Below are 23,949 nucleotides of genomic sequence, written 5' to 3'. Positions count from 1 at the left end.
ATACCCTGCATTTTACACACTCAAGGCATGTGAATTAAAAAAAACCCTAAACATTAAAACAGCATGGAATACATCTAGATCAGTGTTTCTCAACCAGTGGTACACGCACCACCAGTGATACTTGAGATGGTGTCCAGTGGTATTTGTGGGACCCCAGATCCCTGCCACTTGGCAGTGAGACCAGTAATGTAACATGACAAGCAGCAGGAGGAGGCTAGACATGGAGGGCAGAGCTCTAGCATGCACTTCCCACATGCTTGAAACAGCCCTCTCATTTGCCTTGAGCCTCTTAGTGGTGTTTATTGCATTGCATCTGGGCTCCCTTTCTGGAAGTAACTGGAGATGACATCATCGCCAGTTACTCCTGGTGGTACTTCCAATAGGTGGACCATGAAGAGTGGTACAGCAGAGGACAAACATTGAAAAATGCTGATTGAGATCAATCAGATTTTTTTTAAAGGCACCAGAATAAATTCCATCTAAAATATCTCAATCATGATAACAATGGCAGATTTGTTATATTTGTTAGATGGAGCTGTTGGAGTTCAGTCCAATAGAGACACAGAGCCTGTGAATTACCCAAGACAGTCAGCAAGGAAGTGTAACCTCCAAGATCCTTGTTCTAGAACATCTTATAAACCGATTGTGTAAACAAGCCCCAGTGAGATTGACAGCCCAAACCTTCCCTCGCCGCCCGATGGCAGTGACGATCCCCCAACAGCACTGACTGCCATAAAGCAGCCAGCGCCCGTCACACATGGCACTCCGAAAGCGTTCAAGTCAGCATGCTGTTAGGATTAGCAGCAGGAAGGCCTGTGCCTTCCTGTCCCCACTAGCGAGGGAATCGCCACACACCAGAGGAGGTAGGACGATGGGAGAGGTGGGAGGGGGAGGTGGGAGGATGGAACAGAGGCAGGGAGGGGCAAAACCAGGTGGGGAGGGAGGTGTTAACAGGGGTGGGGAGGCCACAGGAGCGGGAGAATCTGTTGAGGCAACCTACAATGGATCATATCCCTTCTGGCAGCAGCCTCTCCGTCCCATTTCTCTCCTTGGACTTGCGCTGGCACAGCGAATCATTGTGGGTTGGGAAGCTTACACAGAGGAATGGAGATTTTATAATCCTCTTTCCCCACTGAAACCTCCTGGCCCGCCCACCCCCCACTATGGATGCAGCGTTTGCCAGTTTGGTGTTGCTCTGTTGGTGGGGCGGGGGGAATACATGAGATTAGCCTCTGAGTTGCAAATACAGCGTGTGTCCATTATTTTATGCCGGAAATCATAATGCAAAGTAATTTCCTCTCATCTGTGGAAGAGACAGTATCAACCAGGGCCTGATTGCATGGTGCTCTGAAACATTAGTAGCTGAACACCTAATGGTGAGCAATGCAAGGGGCAAATTTGGGGCAAAGTGGTTGGAACTGGAGGAATGAGATGCTTGCTCAAAACCTCTGCTAGGGGTGAGCAAACATTTTGGCAGGAGGGCCACATCATCTCTCCAACACTGTGTTGAGGACTGGGGAAGAAAATAATTAATTTACATTTCAAATTTGAATAAATTTACATAAATGAATACATTAGAGATGGGACATATGAATGAATGCATTTTACTGAGCCTATTTATAATATACACAAAAACTATAATACGGGCATGTGGAACCACATGAGAACTATGAACTGTTTGCCACACACACTTCTTGCACAGCAAAAACATACAGACCAAGCCAGACCAAGTCAGAAACACCTGGAGACCTAAGTTGTTCAGAGGAAATGGGCAGGGGTTTAAAATAATGGCTAGGGAAAAGCAAAAAACACATGGAGAATATAAAATGCCTTTCTTTAACTAGGCCCCCAGCTCAAATCTGGCGGTCGCGATCAGCAGTTGTGGGCCAGTGCAGGCTCCAACAGTTTCTGATGGCCCAAAGGCTCCCTGGAGACTGGGGGCTCCTTGCAGGCCAGACTGGGAGTCCCTGAGGGCCGCAAATGGCCCCTGGGCCAGGGTTTGAGTCTTCTAGCAGGGGACAGCAGGGACTTCCAAAGTGGTAATGTGTGGAACTGGTGAAAAATAAATGTTATGTGCTCTTATCAACTTGTGTCCATCAATAATTTGGCAGCAGCATTCTGGATGAACTGACTCTTCTAACCATTTTCCAAGGCAGTCCTGTGTGCAGTGCGTAACCAGGATGTGACCATGGATAACTGTAGCCAGGTTTGAGTCTTCCAGGTGGCACAGGTGGCAAACTAGTTGAAGCTCGTAAACAAAAACACTGCTTGCCCTTGCCATTTGAAGTGCTGAACACTAAATCCACCCATTGGATTGGGGCAGAAGTGATTTTTAAAATTTCTTTTATTTTTTCATGAATACATAAAACAAAGTTGAAGATACAATTGTGGTTTATTTCTCTTATCTTTACAGTATACAAATCCTTCCTTCCAAGGAACGGATGTCGTTTCAATTACAGTTCTATCAGAATATTCTCATATTTTTGTGGATGTGCTAAGGAATAGGTAATTTATGGAAATACTGAGGCATGCAGCAGGGGAAGAAAGCAGATACCTGTGCTTTCTCCTGGCCTCCACTCTGAGAAGGTAAACGGAGACCACAGCAACAGGTGAGGGGAGGAGAAGCAGAAATAGAAAAAAGGATGATGGGAATTGTACTGGCAATAATTCTAGTCAGCAGGGAAGTTTTCTAAAAGTCTTGAAATGCAGGGGGTAACAATTTTGCTTTGAATTTGGAGGTGAAGACCTTAGGTAGGATTAACTTCCTCATGATCTTTCTCTTACTCTCATTACATTTCCGTGATCCAAATTGTAAAAATATACAGAAACGCAGATAACAAACATAGAACCACAAAAGCATCACAGGAGTACAACCTGCTCAATTCAGTGCTTCATCAGCAGAGAGAATAGTAGCGAAGTCTGTAGAATGACTCCATTCACCAGCTATTATGAGTGGATACCTTCCATTCTGCTGCATGACCGTTCTGTGGGTTGGCTCTTCCCCATATTCTGTTCCATCTGCCTCCCAGCTTCTCTTGGAAAATTTCTAAAATTAATTTTGGAATTAACAGGCATACGGTTTGCTGGCGTTCTCAGTTCACATCATTTTCCCCTTCAAATGACTTAACTATACAAGCTCATTTGCACATTGGACTATGGTTGGATAAAAATGAGGGACATTGCTAATATTGATGGTGATGACCTAAAGCAGAGGTCTCCAAACTGGAAATCGCTGTGTCCCAAAAAAGCCTTCCTAGTCCCGAGTGACGCTTAGCGTTCTGTCACTGGCGCCAGGTTTCTTTCAAGCTGATCTGGGCACAGGAATGCAGAACGGTAAGCACCACTCATGGGGGGGGGAGGGCTTTTTTCAAACCCTGGATCCGGCCCATGGGCCAGGGTCTGGAGAGCCCTGACCTAAAGTAATGACCTAAAATACCATACCTTACTGCAAAGGTTCCCAAACTGGGCATCATGCTGTGTTTCAGGGGCATCGTGGGACCCATGCTGGCCAAAATGCTTGGCAGCACGAGTGTGATGTGACACACTGGAGTGCCACATGGAGGACTGGAGCAGTGGGCTGGGCTGTCTGCAATGCCACAGAAGGACCCACATGCCCTCCCTGGGCCATTTTTTTTGCAATTTCCAAGGCTTGGGGGGAGCACATCCCAGAAGTGTCACTGGTGTCAACATGTCGTGTATCATTGGCACTTCTGGATCCAGAGCGCAATGAGGGTGTCACTGGCTGGATAAGTTTGGGAAGCACTGCTTTACTGTGATGTTGCACTGCAGACTTGTCTATGTATTGAACAAAGAAGGGAGGAAAGTGTAACCCTGCACAATTACAGAGGGAAGGCCCAGAGGGTATGTACAACCAGGGCTGGTGCCAGACTATTTTTGTGCCATAGGCAAGGTTAACTACTACCTTCCTCCCCCCTCCAAAAAAAATTGCCAACTTCAATTTTTATAAACAGATGTCTTGTAGCAAAAATGAAAATGATATTAAAATATATATAGTCAGCTGTATTTTTTACATGGGTTAAAAAAAACCTAATCTGTATTAAACTGTGCCCCTCATAGGTTGGTACTGCACTCTTCTGGGGTCTGCGCCCTAGGCGGCTATCTAGTGAGCATAAGGATAGTACCGGCCTTGTGTAACCTCTCATCAGAATCCTTTGCTCATAGTACACCTTCAATACAAGTAATGATTGTATTGCAGGTCAGCAGAATTAGGCAATGAGGACCGGCCCATTGAACTGAAGGGACATCTGGGATCCTCACTTGATAGCTCACATCATGTGAAGTCCTGTCACTGTGTGGAGCATGACCTGGGTTTATCCCAGGTTATGAGGTTGCTTTCACCATATGAACAAAGTTTTCTTAGGCTGCAATCTTTTGTGTACATACGTAGGAGTAAGCCCCATTGAATTCAGTGACATTCACTTCTAAGTGAACATGCTTTCAGCCTTTCCAGTGCTGATGCAGCCACAATGTAACCCTGAGGTAAGATAACAAATGTTTCCTTACCTTGAGGAAGTCTCTGTGGCTACGGTCCCACTGCAGGATGCAGCACACGTCCTGTTGGCAAGGCTGCATCAGCATTGGAAAGTTGGATAGGATCAGGCCCTTCGTCTTTGGGCAGAGTTACCCACATCACACAGAACATTTTATAATCTTAATTTGGAAACAGGCTTAAGTGCCTCACTGGAACTATTATTACTAGCGTGGATGTTTTCTTCAAAGCAATACATAACGATGTTTTTAATTACACAACCATGGCATCGCCATCATAATTTACTTAATAAAAATAACTGCAAGGTCTCCACCTATGTAAACAGCCTTTGGGGAATGTAAAGCATCCAATTTTATTTTATTTTAGTATTATTATATTTTCTGAACATGTTGCCAGATGTTTTGGGGCTGTTTTTTTAACGTAACCAGGAGGCATCGTTTATCATGTCAGCGTGGAAAGGTTCCTTTCCAGGTAATTCAACCCTCTCCTTCAGAAAAAGTACTTATTAGGTTACTGTTTGGGAATTAGCCATTGGGCCAGAGGGGAAAAAATATTTTGTTTAATAGCATGTTTGCGGAATGTACTTGTTGTATTGGCACTATGTCTTTTTAAGGGAATGTCAGCTGAACACAGAGATAAGAAGTTGCACTGGGCCTTCCTGTCTGCATGTATCTTATTCTTCTTTTCTTATATTTAGACATACGAGATCAGCTAAGGGAGCATGCTTCAAAATGAATAGGCTGAAGTTTTGGGAGGCTGCTTCTTACATTTCCATTCCATCTCACCTTTCTGTGGGCAGCTGTTCTGCCTTTTCCCTCACAAAAAGCCAACTCTTTTCTACAATTCACAGTTTGGGTTTATAGAGCAAATGCTTTTTCACTGATTCCATATAAGAGGCAGCTATGGGAGGAGTCAGTGTTAGGATACCTGCTCTGCATGCAAAAAGTCCCAGGTTCAATTCCGGGTTTCTCAGTTAGCTCTGCCTGAAAACCAGTGAAGCTCCTACCAGTGAGTAAGCATCACTGACCTACAGCCCAATCCTATGTATGTCTACTCAGAAGTAAGTCCCATTAGTGTCAATGGGGCTTACTCCCATGAAAGTGTGGATAGGATTGGGCTGCTAGATAGACCAATGGCAAATTCCTATGATGTAATACTTTATTTCATCACATCCCACCTTTCTTCCACGGAACTCCATGGAAGACAGCATGCATAGGATTTCCAGCAATTTCTTATACAGGCAGTTTCTCACACAGACTGAGACTTGTATAGCTTCAGCAATGATACTTCATCATATGCCTTCAGACCCATATCCTGTGATACTGAAACCTAATCGTAGCATTAACTAAACATTGTTAACATAAAACCTGACTAGCTGTGAAGCTGGTGTGACCAGTTGTAAATATGCTCCTGAAGGGCAAAAGAAAGAAGTCACTTATACATTGTTGCCACCAGTCACTTAAGTTTTCACTTTGGGACTTTCACCCCAGGAAAGAAAGATCAAGGCAGCAATCCTATCCACACTTACTTGGGAAAAAGCTTCTTTGACTATAATGGAACTTGCTTCCAAGCAGACATGCACAGGATTGAGCTCAAAGGAACAGAAAGGTTTTGCCTCAATTCTTAGTAACTGAGGTAAGGAGTTGTAAGAAAAAACAGTACCAGACAGAATCCTTTCATTGTTGTTCTTCAGGCCATTTTCTTGGAGGGCCTTGAAGATGTCTGTCCTGCATGGTATCCTTCTTCTGACTGAAGAGTTTCACATGCAGTTAATGATCCCCTCCTTGTGTCAGTATCAGGATCAGAATTGAAAACATTTCCCCATTATTTCAAATTTAAATTGTGCATTTCTAAATGCACATGGAATCTGACCATATTTCCATGTACCTTTTATTAATCTTCCATATAATTTCTAGTCTATAGAAAGCAGATTCACAACTTCTGGTTCTCCACTTTGTTCGTGACAAAACAAAATCCAAAGGAGAATGGAAAATTGTTGAGCCAGAAGCCACCATGACTGTTGATTAACAGCCTCACTACAGTCTGGTGGAAGCTTCTGGAAATTACTTAGAAGGTATTTTGTGTAACCACTGCAACAAGATTTCCTCAGAGGTCACCCCCCTGGAGCATGCCCGATGGAGTCACACCTACAAATTGCATTTGTAAGGCTAACTGAATATTAGGTTAATATGAATATTTCAACTTTGAGGACCCTTGAATACAAGTTGAATAAAAGTCTGGAATGCTTCTTGGGAATAAGCATTAAAGCAGCTTTTGTCTTCCTTAGAAAAGAATCTAGGGAAAATGAAATGCATTTCATATGGTCAAAATATGTTAAACTTCAAAGAACTAATATTAAGAACTGCAACAAGTTTCTGATTTTTTTTCCTGAGGTTTGAACATTATGCCAGATTTAACATTATAAAACATTAATGTTTTTCTACTGAAGGTCATTAGGCAGAAAGAACATTTAGCAAAACAGAACATCTTAACAATTTTCCTTGTGGCATTGTGTAACCCTCAGGGGTGGTAGCATCTTCATAGTTCTTTAAATTATGAGACCAGAGCTTAATAAATAAATAACTAATTATACTCCTTAGTTTCATGAATCTGTTTTTAGTATTTTTTCCCCCACTGTCAATTGGCCCATAGGCCAAACTGATGAACCCAAACATGTTGTTACCTGAAATCATGGCGTTTCTCCCTCCTCTTTCCATTCCCAGTCTTAGTATCCATTGGCAAGCCAATCCATCCATGACTTGAGCTGAGGTGGGTGCCTCAAGTTGGCAGATTGGCAGGGACTGAAGGAGACGCTGCCACCCACCAGTCGACTTCATCCACTTTACCCATACTGTTTCTGCCCCTGCTCTTACTCTCACAGCTCCTGAATTTGAAAAGGGGAACAAAATAGAAGATTAAATGGAAGAGAGGATAGTCATGGACCATCACAAGAGGTCTCAAAATCACCTCCTGGAAGATGCACTAGACCACCAGTTTCCTCCATATTTCCATTTTTGATCCACCTTCTTCTGATCTGGTTAAGGTTAGGCTCTAATGATTTGAAAATGACCCCCCCCCCCCATCAAGAAAACCTGGATCATGTACTGAACCATTTTAAGCCTGCTATCTCACCTGTCAAGCAACCTCCCCCAAAGCCTTCCACTTACATTCCTAACATATCCTTTCATTACTCCTGTGATAATAGTGGCCTCCTTTCTTTTCCCCTTATTGCTATAGAGGCAACACCTCTACTGTTCAAATGCAGCAAGCATGGGAGAAGGTCAGAATAAGTACAAACATGACTTCCATGTCAGATGGCACTGGCCACTGAAGAGGAGGAGGAAGAGGGGGAGAGAGTGGTGAGAACAAGGAGATGACCGGAGACTTCAACACCCTGCAACAGGTTCCTACAGCTCTTGGACTGCTGCTGCTTACACAGCCCACCTCCCCATGGCTCTGTTTAACCACATGACTAGTACTCAGACCTATACTACCCAAATGTTCTAGAGCCAGCTATCCCCCATCCCAGCATTTACCTTCTTTGAAAATCACTGTGATTACAGGGTTTAGGGGGGAAAAACACACCCTGTTTATTTCCTTGTTAGTAGGTACATAAACAAGTTATATAACTCCAAATTTGGGAACTGTTACAGATTTTAAAATGTGCAATAATTAATTTAGGTAACTCAGAAGACTGCATCAAGGAGATTAATGAGCATGTTCCTTCCAAGAATGACATTTGCAGTTCCATGCCTGCACATTTGCTTAAAAGGAGATTTCATCTTTTGCTGTACAAAGTATAGTTATTCTCCTAGCTGCTAATTATGGCCATAGAACCTGTAATGGTTTTCATCATTGTCTCTCCTCCCAGAGCTGCTCAGTTAACATCTTCACTATCCTTCTAGAGGCACATGCCTATACATGCCTACTCAGAAGTAAGTTCCGTTGTGTTAAACAAGGCTTACTCCTGGGAAAGTGTGTATGGGATTGCAGCCTGAGGGCCCAATCTTACCCAGTTTTCCAGTGCCAGTGCAGCCAGGCCAATGGGGCGTGCGCTACATCCTGTGGTAGGGACAGTCACAGAAGCCTCCTCAAGTTATGGAAACATTTGTTCCTTTACCTCAGGGCTGCAATGTGGCTGCACTGGTGCTGGAAAGTTGAATAGGCTTGGGCCCTTAGTCTCTTCTCTCTTCCTGGTATGTGACTAGTTTCAGAATCCCTGCGATTGCCAGCACTGGGTGTCTGCCTCCTGCTCAATTTACAACCCTGTGCTGCCTTCCCCTGCATTCCCCCCCAAGGTTACTGGTGGTAGGAGCAGGCAGCAACCATATAACAACTCCTTCCACTTTCTCCACCAGTTAATGGGGGCCTTGGTGGTGGCACTTTTTATCTGCCACCAGCTTAGAGGCCCTTCTTTGCCTAGGGGCCCTGCAATGATAATGTGTTGCAGTAGGGATTAAAAACTTTTCTTTTTTGCTTAGCATTTTCTGCTTGGGTGGGTGGGTGGGAGGAGGTTGAGTATGCTTTTATTTATGTATGCATTTTGAAACAGCCTGCTAGCCTCCCTGTTTCAGCACAAGTTAGGATTGCCCTGCCCCTGTTGCATTTTACTTGGTAGATTAGCATTGTTTTATGATATTCTTAAGTTACATTTATTGTTGTTGGTTGCCTTGGCCTTGGACATAGAAGAACATGGAGGAGAGGCAGGGTTAAAATTTATTGAATAAATAAATAGTACAGGGAACTCTGGCGGGTACTTTTGTAGATTGTAATGCATTTGTAGACTGCAGGCTTTGTAGATTTTCTAGCACATTTGTAGATTGGAGCGCCAAGTGCAGCTGCTGTGCCATTGCTGCCACCAGTACTGGGGGGTTTAGGGGTTGGTCTGGCTGGCTGGGACCTCTGAAGGGCATGTGCTCTTGACCAGTGTCTAACCTGGTCAACATGTGACACTGCTCCTAATTATGGGGGCATTTTTGTTCTCCTCCTTTCATTTTGAACAAGACAAGAGGAAACAGTGATTTTCTCTATGATTTTGACTGACGCAGGGCCATAGCTAGGGGGGACCAGGGGTTTTTTTCCCCCCCCAGCCAGGAGTTTGCCCCCCCCTGGCATTTTTTCCACACTTGTCATGTCAATGTGTTTGACTGTTCTCCAATTTAGCTCCTGTTCCTTGAGACCTCAGCCCCTCCCTGCAGACAGCCTCCTCCTATTGGCTCAGGCTGCTGTCGCTCAGTAACTCACCTTAGGGGCTTTCAAGACAAATAAATACTACCTGTATCATAGTGATATGTTTTACTTTTGCAGTGTTGCGAGTCTGTGTATTGCACTGGTGTCCAAAATGAATGGATAAGTTGCATGTTATTTCTATGTAGACAAATAGATTTTACATTGCATACAGAGATGCATTTATTCTATGCAGATCATTGTTAGATTGCTTTACAGATAATGAATGCATCTTTCAAAAAAAAAAAAAAACCCAAAATATTTCCTCCTAATGAAATTTGGGTTAGTTATGGGTCTTTGATGTTTCCTCATACTTATCCTTCATTTTGCACACCAGTATAGATACCTGACATAATTGCCCCTCCCCCTGAAAAAATGGTCCCCCCCCCCCACCTCTAGAATCCTGGCTATGGGCCTGGACTGATGTTTTTATTTGCTTGTGTAGAACCATGTCTGAGTAGGAACCACAATGGCTTAAACCAAAGCCAAGAATTCAACAGAATAGTGCAACTGAAACCAAGAGATTTATGGTGATGAAAAGAATATTTGGACCTCAGATGTTTCCACCTACAACCTCTTGGAGTTGTTCTGTTGAGGACATGCTTAGGGCACTTAGCGGCAATAAAATCATGCTCAGGTTTGAAATTCTTCTCCCTCTGGATGCCTACCTTCTGCCAGCCCACAAGAAAATGGTTCCTTCCCAGTCTCTGGGATGGAAGAACATGAAGCTGAAAGTGATGCTCACCTGGCACAGTATTGAAGAAAACGGTGCCTCTTGACTGGAGCATGTTAGATTTGGACAATCCCACTCAAAAGAGCTCTTCACCTTTTAACATCCTGAGATAAAATTAGCTTCCATAGTGCAAAATAGAATGTGTTATTCTTTTATAATCTCTGGCACTGAGTTTTGAGAAAATCCATAAGGAAAATGCATCTTAAACAAACGTGCTTCAAACAAAGAGCAATACTGTTTGGAGGTGGGTTTTTTTTTCCTTTTTTCCTGTCCAGTAAAATGAAGAGCCAGTTTCCAGGAAGTTCAATCACACTCCTGGCTTTACTAGAGGGCGTTGCAAATGTGTCCACACTGGTGGTCTCCCTACCACAGGATTTCCAGCGGCAAGTTACTTTGTTTACTAATGCAAGTATGATAACAAGTCTGTATATAGGCACAAAGCAGACTTTATTTTTGTTAGTAAGATGGAAGAAAAGAATGAAACGTAACTGCATGTATCTGGTCTTGTACAAAACAGAGCGTTCCTTTGCATGTCTGAAAAGCATTTCAGCTAAACTCAGTTCTTTTCTATGGAAAGTTTTCTATGGGCCTTTACTGGCAATCCGCTAATTGGTTCTTAATCTCAGAATTGTGGGGGGCGGCGGCAAGAGAACTGACATTCCCATCAAGTCAAAATAGTAAGGAATATAATGCAAAAGTAAAACTGATAACATATACAGGTGGTAGAAACAGTCAGCAGCAAAGAGGCAGGCTATGCCATTGACTAATCTGACAGTTCACCTTGACTGCAGGTGGAACAAAGGCAGCCATTCTGAAGCTTCTACCGTGAACAATGGCACAGTCAGTAGGTCGCAGCAGCAGAAGTGCATGGGAAGTGGGCCGGGGGAGGAATGAGGCAGTGTCTGGGCAGAGAGGGGGGATGGCGGGCAGGTACTGGGAAAGAAGGGGATGGATCCAGGCAGCAGCAACTTGCACTGGGATTCTTCTTTCCTCTTCTGTACTCTCCCTGAACTTATGCCAGAAAAATAGATGGCGTAGATCTGAGGAGACCCATAGGAGAACACTTACCCTGAAGTAAGGGAATGAAAGTTTCCTTACCTTGAGGAGGCCTTCATGACTGCCCCCTCCCACCACCACTGGTTGCAACACACATCCCTTATGTATGGCTGCATCAGTGCTGAATGACAGCCCAATCCTAGCCACACTTTCCTGGGAGTAAGCTCCATTAACTCCAAAAGGACTTACTTCTGAGTATATATGCATAGGAGTGGGCTGTGAGGTAGGATTGTACACTGAAACAATGCACAACTATGCGGAGCATTATTCAGTGTTAAGGCCTTTCCCCAGCTAGATTCATCATTTTTCCCCAGATAAGATTCCAGTATCTTATCAACATCCTTCTTCATGTTATTAGTTATTTGTTTATCAACATCCTGCTTGAGCTGAGCTGCTCCAAACTGAATGTGGTACAGAGTCAGACTTACTAGTGTTAAGGGCAACAGTGCTAAAACTACTCAAGATTGAAATAGTTCTGTTGATGTACAGTTGGACTTTACAGCATCACTCTGTTTATATAGCCCCTAAATATTTTTACAAGTGTGACTGCTTACTCAGTAAGTCCCAACCTACACTATAATGTTACCATATATCCATTTTATACTACATTCAGGGCTGGCTCAACCATAAAATGAGTTGAACTCCTTGTCTCAGGAAACTCTCAAGATGCCACTTTTGTTCAAATGAGCTGTGCCAGCAAGGTGTGGCCATTCATGGAATTTCCCAAGAAACAAAAGCCAGGCAAGGTTTCTTCCAAGCCAATCAGCCAGCTTTTTTTGTGGGGGGGGGGGCATTGCTCTGACAGATCAGTGGCTTTCCTTGAGGTTTGTGGAGTCTGAAGCCTCTTGCTATCAGTTTAGATTAAAGCTCTGGCCTGTGTCATACTCTCCTTGCAGGTACCCAGCACCAGGTATATGTATAAATCTTATCCTGCACAAAAATACGGGGACGGACGGACGGGGAGCTCAGGCAAAAATAGCAGTGAGTGTCTGCTCTCCCTTGAAGAATGCCAGGTAACTCAGCCATTACAGAACACCAGTGCAACTCCCCATTGAGGAGGAAAAGGTAGCACTCTCAGGCACCATGCTGTCACCCTCCATGGGGCACCACTGATTGTATGCTCAGGTGGCACTTACTCTCTCACAAGTCCTGGGTATGCATTCAGATCCAGAAGCCACTGGTGGTGGCATTCAGTAATGTTCTGGTTTTAATATGACTTAGCATTAACACAAATATTTAAAAACCACATTTAAAAAATGTCACAAAATGGTTTTCAGAGGAAAAAAAAATAACAAAATGGCTCCTTTTCCCCAAAGTGCTAAAAAGATGCAGAAGAAATACCAGCAACAGCCACCAGAAAAGGCACTGTGCTGGAGTGGCCATTATTCTGCCCCCCCCCCCATATCAGATATGTGTTGAAGGCTGCAATCCTATCCACACTTACTTGGGAGAAAACCTCATAGACTATAATGGAACTTACTTCTGACTAGACATGCATAGAATTGGGCTCTGAGGTAAACAGTTACTGTTGATATCTATTCAATGTGATGATCAGGAGAGGGGCTGTAGGGTGGTGTGGAGTATATAGTTTGCATGCTGAAGGTCTCAGGTTCAATCCGCTGCAACTCCAGACAGGAAGGATCCCTGTCTGAAAACCCTGAAGAATTGGTCAGTGTAGATAATACAGTCTGAATGATATTTCATCATCCTGACCAGCTCCTCACAATGTGGATGTATGCCCACATACTGGCTCTTCCCCTTGCACCCAGGACACCTGCCTGAATGGCAAGGAGAAGGGTTTGTCTGCGGTGCGTATAAAGAGACAGTTGGGACTCACTGTTCCCGATGACTAAACAAAGCAGCCTTGACAAAAAGAGAGACCAGGTTGTGTGTGTGCTGTGAGCATGAACATCCTTAATTGAATGGGGCTGGTTAAAATGATGAAGCATCAACTGAACAGATCCTTAAACAGCCTACAATTAATGAGGCCGTGCAGATTTAGATGGACCAAGAGACTCAGCAGAAAACTGCTTTGTATACTCATCTGTGAAGTGCAAACAGCCAGATGTAGATCTCTCAGTTAAATGTAAGACACTTGGGAAAATGGTCGTGGTTGTTATAATAAGACCCAGCAAATCCACAAATGAGAATTTACTCCCAACTTCCTCCTTCAAAAACTTGCAAGACACCACATGCTCTCTGGCTCCAGGACACTTCCTTAAGCTCAGGAGACATTTCAGCTCCTTTTATTTCCTGTACATACCATTTAAAAACTTTAAAATGCTTCGATATGTGTCAGTTTGTATGTGTTAGCTGATCCAGTTGAAATGTACACAATAATGAAGTTGGCGGAATATTTATACAACTGAAACGTGGTGAAAAGTTCAAGCAATAACTGAGCATCTCTAAATATGGAAGAACCTGCCAAGCCTTTGGCAGTCGGTAATGCTGCTGTGTAAAACAGACAGCATTAGAGGTAAATGCCTGCTCTTTGGGGGATAATTGCTTGCTATTATTTTTCATATCTCATTTTTCCTGTCTCTCTTTCTCCCCTCCTCTCCTCTGGAATGATCTGGTTGGTTTTGGATGTGTGTATGAAATAATGTATGAAATAATTTCACACGGTAAACAGAAAAATATGGGAAGATATACCAGGTCATCTCAGACTCCTTACTTTTGTGACCTACTTCATTCGCAGTGGGTCCCAGGCCCATGGAGACCAGGAAACCACAGTAATTTGTGCCGAACCCAAAAACCACTTCCAGGTTGCGATGGCCCACGGTCCACGTCATTGGGTGCATCACACAGTGTCACTTCCACAAAGTATTCTGGGGCACAGTGTGGCCAATGATGCAGTTTGTGGGCAGTGTGGCTTGGAAGTGTCTTCCGGGTCATGCGCTATTTTGTCCACGAGCTTCCTGGTCAAAATGCTGGCCTGGCACACACTAAAAATCAGGCTGCAATCCACTGGTGGCCTGCATGGCCCACAGTTTCAGAAATGTTGAGATATACACTTTTCTTCCTTCTTTGTTTAATGTCACAAATAAATGAATACTGTAGGTGGGGGCATACTCTGCCACCTATTCAGAGTCCTCACATGCCTCTTCTCCAGGCTGGAACTCCATAGCTAAGCCTGCAGTTCTTCTTGTTTGCATTGCAGTGGCTCTTAGTGTGAGTTAGGCAAAACTGGGACAAGGTTCATGGACAGTAATGCATTTCACCTGTTTCTATTCTACCCCCAGTGATCTGTCCTTGTTACAAGCACACATGCGTTACTGTTCTTTTAGCTCAATGGTTCTTAAACTTTGGGGGGGGGGGGGGGAAATATAGTTCCATGCCAGAACATTCCAGGTTCAGTTCTCAGCATTCTCCCCAACTCAGGCACCAAGACCAAACCAGCAAGAGTAGACAAAACTGTGATAAATGGAGGAATGATCTGATTTTCTAAAAGGTAGCTTCATAACTTCCACTGTGGTACAGGCGTCATCATGAAGATTTTGTTATCTTGAACGTTTTTCAATCTGAGTTTCACGGAATCTAAGGCAGTGGACCAAGTGCCCCCAATCCATGGCATGCTTGTTTTCTCTATTAATCCTCTTCCTTCTGCTTACCGTATTTGAAAAGGATGAAGGAAATGAAATGGAAGTGACTGAGTGGAGGAGTGATGATGATGCTGTAGTCCACCCATGGGTGGCCTGTCCATGAGGTTAGGTGATGCAGATTGCATCAGCAGAGGATTGCAGGGAAACAGTTGAGTACCCTTCATCCTGAGTCTGTCACTGACATCTCCATTCAGCTGATCCACGTTCTGTCCACTAAAAGACAGCAGAAAGCAGATCCATCTGCCTCCTTACTGTGATCCCTGTGCAGGTTCTTCAATTGAAGAAGTGCAGGATTTCCTATTGGATTCAAGGGACCATGCAAACAAAGGAGCTCCTTCATTTGCATGGTGTTTTTTTTAAAAAAACTGGCAGCCCTGCACTTCTGCAAATGAAGAAACCACAAGAGGAGCTCAGTAAGGGGCTTTAAAAAAAAACAGTGCAGAGGAGGCAGCCAGAGATTCAAGGCAGCATCAGGTGGAATTCTGGGTCGTGCCCCCCCTGAGCCCACCAGTCTCTTTTTCTCCACACTTTGGCGATAATGACATAAAAACACACAACATAGCTTTCTGCATGTCTCATTTTTGTAAAAACAAACCCTGAAATCTGTGAAAAAATAAAACCATTTTATTTGGGTTTTATTTATTATTTAATGAGGGGTGCATGACTGTGGCTCCATCCCACTGACACTATACCATTTACATCACCTACCTAGTACACTTTTTAAGCAATTATAATTTATAATGTAAATTTTGAATAAAAACACATAACAACACCGCTTGCTGCACTTCTAACTTTGGAAAACATCAAAATCCGCAAAAATAAAACCGTTTCCTCTCACCTCTACATATAACTATGTTTTATATACTGATCGGAGATGATAGTGAAGGGAGCTACCAAAGCTCTGTGGTAGAGCACATACTTTGCATGCAGAAAATGTCACATTCAATTTCTGACTTCTCTAGGTAGAATGGGAAAAATAAGAAACTGTCTTATACTGAGCAGGTCTATTACCTAAGCATTATCTACCCAGCTCTTGAGGGCTTCAGCACCTTAGATCGACCTACGTCTCAGTATGAGCAGCTTCCTATTGAAATAATGTTCTCAGATCATTTTAGATCATTTTAGCAAATCATTTAGCAAAAGATTTAATCTAGGCAAATGCTTCTTGTTGCTATAGCTTTATACAGAGTGTGTGCGCGCGCATATTTGCCTGTATCCTGTGGTCACGAAAAGGGAAATTTCCCGAAGCATGATTGACAATGCCTTGCTTTTACCAGAGCAACTTCAAGCACTTTGAATGCTGGCCTCTGTAGGAGGTTTGAGGAAGCTTTGCAAAGCTCCTGCTATTTTTCTGTGAGGTTCAGATGGAGGAAGATGCCAGGAACCTGTCAATTTTTATTATACATATAGACTTGGAGGTGTAATTTGTATGTTTTATTGAGGTGGGAAGACCGTCTGGGATAGGGGAAAATGTGTTGAGCACAGGATAAAAATAGCACATTTCTCTTGCTTGTTTTTCTTCTTTGCCCGCTCTCTGCCTGGCCTCTTCGAATGACTTGTCCCTCGACTTTGCCACAGCTGGCCCCAGACCTGTACAATTTCAGTGCTTTGTGAAACAGAGAGGTATACCGAGAGGGGGAAAGGAGCTTGCCTACGATGTGGGATTTGCAGCCCTAATTTTCTTGCTTTCTTGCTTTTACCAGAGCAACTTCAAGCACTTTGAATGCTGGCCTCTGTAGGAGGTTTGAGGAAGCTTTGCAAAGCTCCTGCTATTTTTCTGTGAGGTTCAGATGGAGGAAGATGCCAGGAACCTGTCAATTTTTATTATACATATAGACTTGGAGGTGTAATTTGTATGTTTTATTGAGGTGGGAAGACCGTCTGGGATAGGGGAAAATGTGTTGAGCACAGGATAAAAATAGCACATTTCTCTTGCTTGTTTTTCTTCTTTGCCCGCTCTCTGCCTGGCCTCTTCGAATGACTTGTCCCTCGACTTTGCCACAGCTGGCCCCAGACCTGTACAATTTCAGTGCTTTGTGAAACAGAGAGGTATACCGAGAGGGGGAAAGGAGCTTGCCTACGATGTGGGATTTGCAGCCCTAATTTTCTCCGCATGTGAACATGTGTTCAGCATTGTAAAGAGATGCTGAGTAATTGCACATGTGAGACATCTTCTCTTGAACAGCCCCAGCATGTTCAAAGGCTTTTGGGGGGAAGGTGGAAATGCCCCCAGTGACAAAAGTGTTGTGGCCTTTTGTTTGTTCAGAAGTGGGTGCAGCATCTTGCGACGCTATAATTAGTAGCACTTGTGCAGTCATGTTGCCTGAGTTGAGCCACTGCAAAAGACTGCTTTTTCTGTTGCCTGGGATGGCCTTTGGAGGCCCTGCCTCCCTAGGATGAGAAGAGGCAGCCCTATCAATTCTGTCCTTTCTGGACTGAAAGATATTATTTGTGTGGGTGATTGATCTCCCTGCCATCATTAGTTCATATTGACTCAGTGCTTAATTGTTTCTTAAAGGAAAAGTAGGGCACTCCGGATTCCTAGTAACCACATATCTTAACTATAATTCAGAAGTGTATGTGCTGCTTTTTCTGTCCATTGGGAGCATTGGAAGCTGAGTCAGATAATCAAATTTAGTATGATGTACACTGATTGGCTGCAACCCTGCAAGATTTCAGTCAGTGGTCTTTTCTGGAGATATCAGGGACTGAACAGGGAATTCCTGCAAGCAAAGCATGGGTTCTTCCACTGAATCATGGTCCCTTTCCCCGTAGCACAGGAACACACTATTGTTGTATGCAGAAGACCTTTGTTATTTCTGTGTACATTCTACAGTTGAAGCTTGGCATGATAAGAATGTTCTGAGGCTCAGCCCTGCTTCGGGTTAAATCCTACTCAACACAAAAACAGTTCATATGAGGTTGCAAAAAAAAAAAAAAAAAACCAGATCTATGCCAAATTCAAGTAGCCAGATCATTCAACCCCAAACACCCATTCACCTCAGGACATACAACATTTAGGGTGCAATGCTAACCTCTTATGTCAGTGCTTTCCAGCACTGGCATAGCTGTGCCAATGGGACATGTGCTGCATCTTGCAGTTGGGTGTCACTCACAGAAGCCTTCTCAAAGTAAGGGAATGTTTATTCCCTTACCTTGGAGCTGCATTGCCCTTATGTCAGTACTGGAAAGCACTGACATAAGGGGTTAGGATTGCGCCCGTAGCAAGCTACCATTAGGGCAATTATAATGAACAGATTGTAAGAAAGTCTTGAAATGTATAAAAAGGCCATATTTTGTTGTGGTTATACCGTAATTAAAAGAGTATTTTGGATGCTGAACAATAACATGAATTAAATTAAATATTAAATATTATTTAATAATAATATTATAAAGTCTGCAAAGCAAGGGCACATCTAAAAAAGTTGGTTATGCTTAATGTAGACTGCTATGCTAAAAAATGGCCTTTTCCCTTGCTAAGAGGTAGGTGCAGGTATGCAAACCAGATGCTTTGTTTGTCAATGTATTCACAACAGAGCTGCAGCAATTGCTAAATTGCCACATTGTGTAGCTAGTGTTGGTAGCAGTGTTGCCAGGAGCCTTGGAGCAAAGTCCTGCATTGTCAACTCTGAAGCAAGTCCCGCTGTGTTCAGTGGGATACCTGCTCCCAAGAAAGTTCAGCCAGGCAACCCAATCCTAACCTTCCTGGCTGCTGCTGGAGCAGTGGTGCCAAAGCGACTCCAGCTGTATCCAGCGGGTGCTGAGAAGCGCTGGGAGTCTCCTATGGGGAAGTGAACTTTTATCCCCTTCCCCCAGGGAAAGCACCAAGCCTTGCAATGGGGCTTCTCAATTCTGTGCTTTTCAGACAGGCATGGATGTCTATCAGGATGCAGCAGAGCAGAGCTCCGCTGGTTCCACCCCACTTCCTCCCCCTGCCCTTGTTTGATCCTCTCCCCACCCCCAGAGGCCACACTGCCAATCGGCAGTTTCACTTCCCCCGGGTGGCAGCGGGTCGTCCTCCTGCTGGTGCTGGGCCTGGTGCTGGTGCGGGCTCATCACCAGTGCTCCCTACTCATCAAGTGCCATAAATGTGCTTTACTGCACATTTACAACACCCAGAGCCAGTGCTAGGGCTCAACCACTGGTGTCACTAGGAGGTGCGGGCCACACCGGGTGACACGCCCTGGGGGGAGGACGTGCTAACTTAGCGGGGTTAAGAGCTACCTCGTCATGCCATACACCGTTGGATGTGGAATCGCCACCGGAGTTCAGAATAAAAAAAAACAGAATTGAAATAGCTCCTTCAGTTCAAAGTTATGGCCAAAAAACCAGAAGGAAAAAATGCATGGAGTCCTATGCAAAGAGAAAGTGAACCATATTGCATGTTTAGTCGCGAATAGGAGTACTTTCCATAGTCCATCGGAAAGGGCAGGCTGAGAGGAATCCAATGACACCAGAATGGTCCTGATCCAATGAAAGCAGCCCCCCAAAAACACCTGAGAAGCTCCCCCCTCCCAGCTGCAAGTCTGAGCCCAAAACAAAGCCTCGTTTACTCGTGAGTAGGCAGACTTGCCTTAGTCAAGGCAGGCTGAGAGGCTCCAAGGACGTCAGAATGGTCTTCATCCAATGAGTGCAGCCCCCAAAAACACCGGAGAAGGAGGTTCCTCCCTCCCAGCTGCCTCCCTCCCAGTCTATGGAGCCCTATGGAAAGCAAAGCAGTCATGTTTACTCATGAGTAGGCAGACGTGCCTTGGCTGGTGGTCAGGCCAGGCAAAGGGGAATGTGAGGACACCAGCAGGGGAGCTGCTCCAGAAGGCAGTCGCCCCCCCCCCCCCGAAAAAAAAGAACAAAAAAGAGGCTTGAATGGTAAGGGGAATGTTTACTATTTTGCACTTGCAAAGCCAGGAGGGTCTTTATTCTGATGTGCCTGAAATAGAAGAACTTTAAACTGGGCACTGGGAGAGCTGGAAATCTCACTGATTCTTTGGGGGGGGGGGTTATTGCAGGCAGACTACCAAGTAAGCTCCGTTGACCACTATGGGACTTACTTCAGAGTAGACATGCATAGGATTGGGCTCACAGGCTGCAATCTTACCCACACTTTCCTGAGAGTGACCTATTGACCACAATAGGACTTCAGAGTAGATTCACTTGGTGGAACAGGACTGGCTCCCCCTTATTTAATTATTTTATTTTAATTTACTTATTTATAATTATTTATTTAATTTGCTTGATGATGTCACTTCTGGCCATGATATCACTTCCCCGGGGGTCCTGGACAGATTGTCATTCTAAAAAGTGGGTCCCAGTGCTAAAAGTTTGAGAACTGTTGCCATAAGGTGTTAGTAAGTTGACACAGGTGTGTGTGTGTGAGACTCTACAAGTTTTCAAAATCACTAAAATCAGAATTTGGAGGAACAAGACCATCTTGTTATATATCAATCAATGTGTAATTTCATGCAGAATGCAATGAAACAAACCACATTGAAATATCTGTGTTCGAACAAAAGGTACAGCCAAAAAACCAGTGGGGGCGGGGCGATGGAACATCACCACGCCCACCTGGGGCATTGCCCTGCCCACTACATGGGGTGATGCACAGGCCTCCCGCATCAGGTGACGCAAATCCTAGTGACGCCACTGGGCTCAATGCTGGTACTGGGAGCGTTTAGGATTGGGCCCTGAGATTCCCTGTGTAGTGAACCCTTAATTTAACAGACCTCAATTTAACATACTTTGGAACAACATATTTTCTGTTTCATTAAAAATCCAATCATATACATATACAGTTTGCGCATGTGTGTCATCAATGACTTAAATGCACTTGGATGTAACAAATTTGCAGCATTAACATGCACCCCTTCCTGCCATTCGAACATTAAATTGAGGGTTTAATGTACTTCTTTTCTACAAACCTCTTTAAGAAAGTCGTTTTTCTAGTTGTTTGACTATAGATGGCAGCATTGATGAGCTGTCAGGATTCAATTATGCAAACAACGATTTAGGGGACTGATAAAAATGAGAACATTGCACCTCCTTATTTGTTGCAAATTTGTAGCAAAGAGAAACATTCCATAAGGGCAAGATGAAATCTTATGAACCTGGTAAGGCTGAAGTTCATAACGTGCTATTTTTTTTTAAGGTATCGGAGGATAAATTTTGGTTTTAAAACCTCTTCAACTTTTCATCACTGAACAGAAACCAATTTTGTGACATGGTAGAAAAGGAATGAATAGTAAGAGCAATTAGGTTTCATTTTTAATTATGGAAAGGCTCCAGAATAAAGGAATATATGAGGTGCCCCGAGGCTGCCTGCATATTTTACACTCATGTTACCTCTAATTTAGCTATTGAAATGCAGGAAAGGAACTCTTGCATAGAGGAACATGTAGAGTCTATCTCAGTTCATCATTCACTTGGCTCTGCTCCATAGAACAAGAAGTGCTTTTCATTCAGGTGTGTTTGTGATGGGCAAACCTGACCCAATGTTAAGGCTTCTTTGTACTATAAAGTGATGGTATAATAAGCAACGTTCGTCAACTGGAAAGGGATACCTCTTCTATGCCTCTCCTTCTTTATCATGGCTGACCTTTCTTTAACATCTTCTACACCAAAAGGAAACAGACACTGGAATGAAATGTTTCTGCGCAAAACAGTGATGTGTTACACCTGACAGATAATAGGCAGAAGAAATGCAAGAAATAGTAATTTGATGGTTGAATTATATTGATGATGCAAAGTGGGCTTTCCATCTGGTATTTGGAATCCTGTGTTAGACCCCATTGTCTGCGTTGCTTCATCTACTGTAAATTCATCAAATTAAAAGAAGCACATATGGTTTCCCTGATTTCTGCTGTCTCCATATCCTCCCTCCATGTCTCCTTTTATGTCAGTACCTAGATTTGGAAGCCCTTTGGGGTAAGGAACCAGTCTTTTCACTCTAAGAGTACAATCCTAACAATGCACTTGGCAGGCACAAATTTCTTGCGCCAACCTGGGAGTGTTGCAAATGTGCTGTAAAGCATGTTCATGACTACTCTGAAGTTGGGGAAGCTGGCACAAGGACATGCACCAGCCTCCATGTGCAGCTTCCCAGCTCAAGGAGGGTAGGTTTATGCCAGCTGAGAGCGGCCAGTGCAGAGGATTGAAGAGGGTGGTGATAGATGTTTTTGAGCAGGAAGAGGATGGGTTGGTGCAGTGGCATTCCTGGGGGTCCCAGTGCCCAGGGCAATCCCCTGTTTTCCACACCACCAAACCCCGTTTTCCACCTCCCTCCGTTCCTGGCCCGGAAGTAATTGCGGTAACGTCATTGTCACTGCAATTACTTTTGTGCAGCTGCCTCCTCCATTTCCCCTTTGAAAGAAAGGGGAACAGAGGAGGCAGCTGAGGCGCCAATGGAGCCTTCTGTGACACTTGTAATCGGCGCGGAAGTCTCCACCGGAGTGGTTTGGGGCCACTGGCAGGAGCCCCAAATGGGAGGGCGCGCGCACCACTTCCCCTCCGCCTCTGAGGGACGTAGAGGAGGGGCGCCCAGGAGCGCTGTAGGGAGGCAGTGGGAAGCTACCTCTCTGGCAGCAACTCAGCACTGGATTGGGCCGCCCCCTCTCCCCTCCTCCTTTATAGGAGGAGAGGAAAGGGGCACCCTAGAGAGGCAGCGCGACAGGAGTCGTGACTCCCATTGCACTGCCTCTCTAGGTTGCCTTCCCTCCTCCTCCAGAGGATAGGAGACGCATGCCCTGGAGTGTCAGCGCGATGGGAATCATGACTCCCGTTGCGTAGCCTCTCTAGTGCGCCCTCCCCCCTCCTCCAAAGGATAGGAGACAGGCATCCTAGAGCATCAGCGCAACTGGAGTTGCATCTCCTGACACGCTGCCTCTCAAGGATGCCCCTTTCCTCTCCTCCTGTAAAAGGAGGAGGGGAGAAGGGGCAGCCCAGTGTGGTGCTGAGGTGCTGCCGGAGAGGCAGCTTCTTGCTGCCTCTCCACCATGCTCCTGGGTGCTCCTCCTCCAGTGGGGGGGGGCGAGGCTCAAGGTGGCACCGCCAGAGGATCGGGCTACCCATAAAGTGCCAAGCACACTGATGATCTGAGCACTCCCCAACAGTGCATCTGTAGTTTACATATGTCATACCCAGCAAATTGCTTTTCCTTTCAAAGTGAGCCTTTCTGTATTTAGATTTATTTCATTAGCAATAAGGCTAATATTTTCCAGTGCTTAAACAGATATAAAACTACAGTCAGCAGCTTTGAGCTGCTGAAGGTGAAACATCAGCATTTCTACACCTCCTTTTTATGTTTTCCAGATGGCAATAATAAAAAAGTGTGACAAGCATTACCAAAACAGAATCCATCTTTCTGGCTAATAGAGTTGCTGGGTGAATATATTGTCGGTTTGTCTGTGTATGTACACACACACACAAACCTTTGAATAACAAGAACAAATTATGCATGAAAAGAAGCCTGGGAAGATCACAGCAAAGGCAGAAGGCTCCCATGTAGCCCTGTAATTACCAAAGGACAGCATGTTATTTGTTTACAATAAAAATACAAAGTTATGTTTTACAAAAAAAAAAACCAACTCTTTTTCTGTAAACCTTTAAAACAGGGTAAAACTAGACATGACATTTAATGCATCATACTGGTGCGATGTGCCTTGGGAAGGAAGCAGCTTTAGAGCCTATAGCACCTTCTGGACAAATCACAGTTTCAGGAGCAAGTTTTTGTAAGAACTGTGGCACAGAGGGAATAATCAACCCCATCCTGTGCACTATAGTTCCAGCTGGACTGGTCCTCCCCCCACCCAGACTGGCTGCTACATTTGCTT

General features: G+C 44.3%; 1 long non-coding RNA gene across 1 annotated transcript in view; it reads right to left on the bottom strand.

Annotated features, from left to right (window-relative positions):
* Positions 1-2,326: 2,326 nt before the first annotated feature.
* The window catches only part of LOC136644773 (uncharacterized), a 47,261-nt gene continuing 25,638 nt past the window's right edge, over positions 2,327-23,949 (bottom strand). The window contains exons 2-3 of the long non-coding RNA XR_010794110.1: positions 7,194-7,394; positions 2,327-3,046 (exon numbers count right to left, since the gene is read on the bottom strand). This is a non-coding gene — a long non-coding RNA (uncharacterized lncRNA). The remainder of the gene's footprint in view (positions 3,047-7,193; positions 7,395-23,949) is intronic.

Source organism: Tiliqua scincoides, chromosome 3 (assembly GCF_035046505.1).
Source record: "Tiliqua scincoides isolate rTilSci1 chromosome 3, rTilSci1.hap2, whole genome shotgun sequence".
In the NCBI taxonomy this organism is placed as follows: domain Eukaryota; kingdom Metazoa; phylum Chordata; class Lepidosauria; order Squamata; family Scincidae; genus Tiliqua; species Tiliqua scincoides.
The sequence above is the reverse complement of the archived record's forward strand: the minus strand, read 5'-3'. Positions and strand labels throughout refer to the sequence as shown.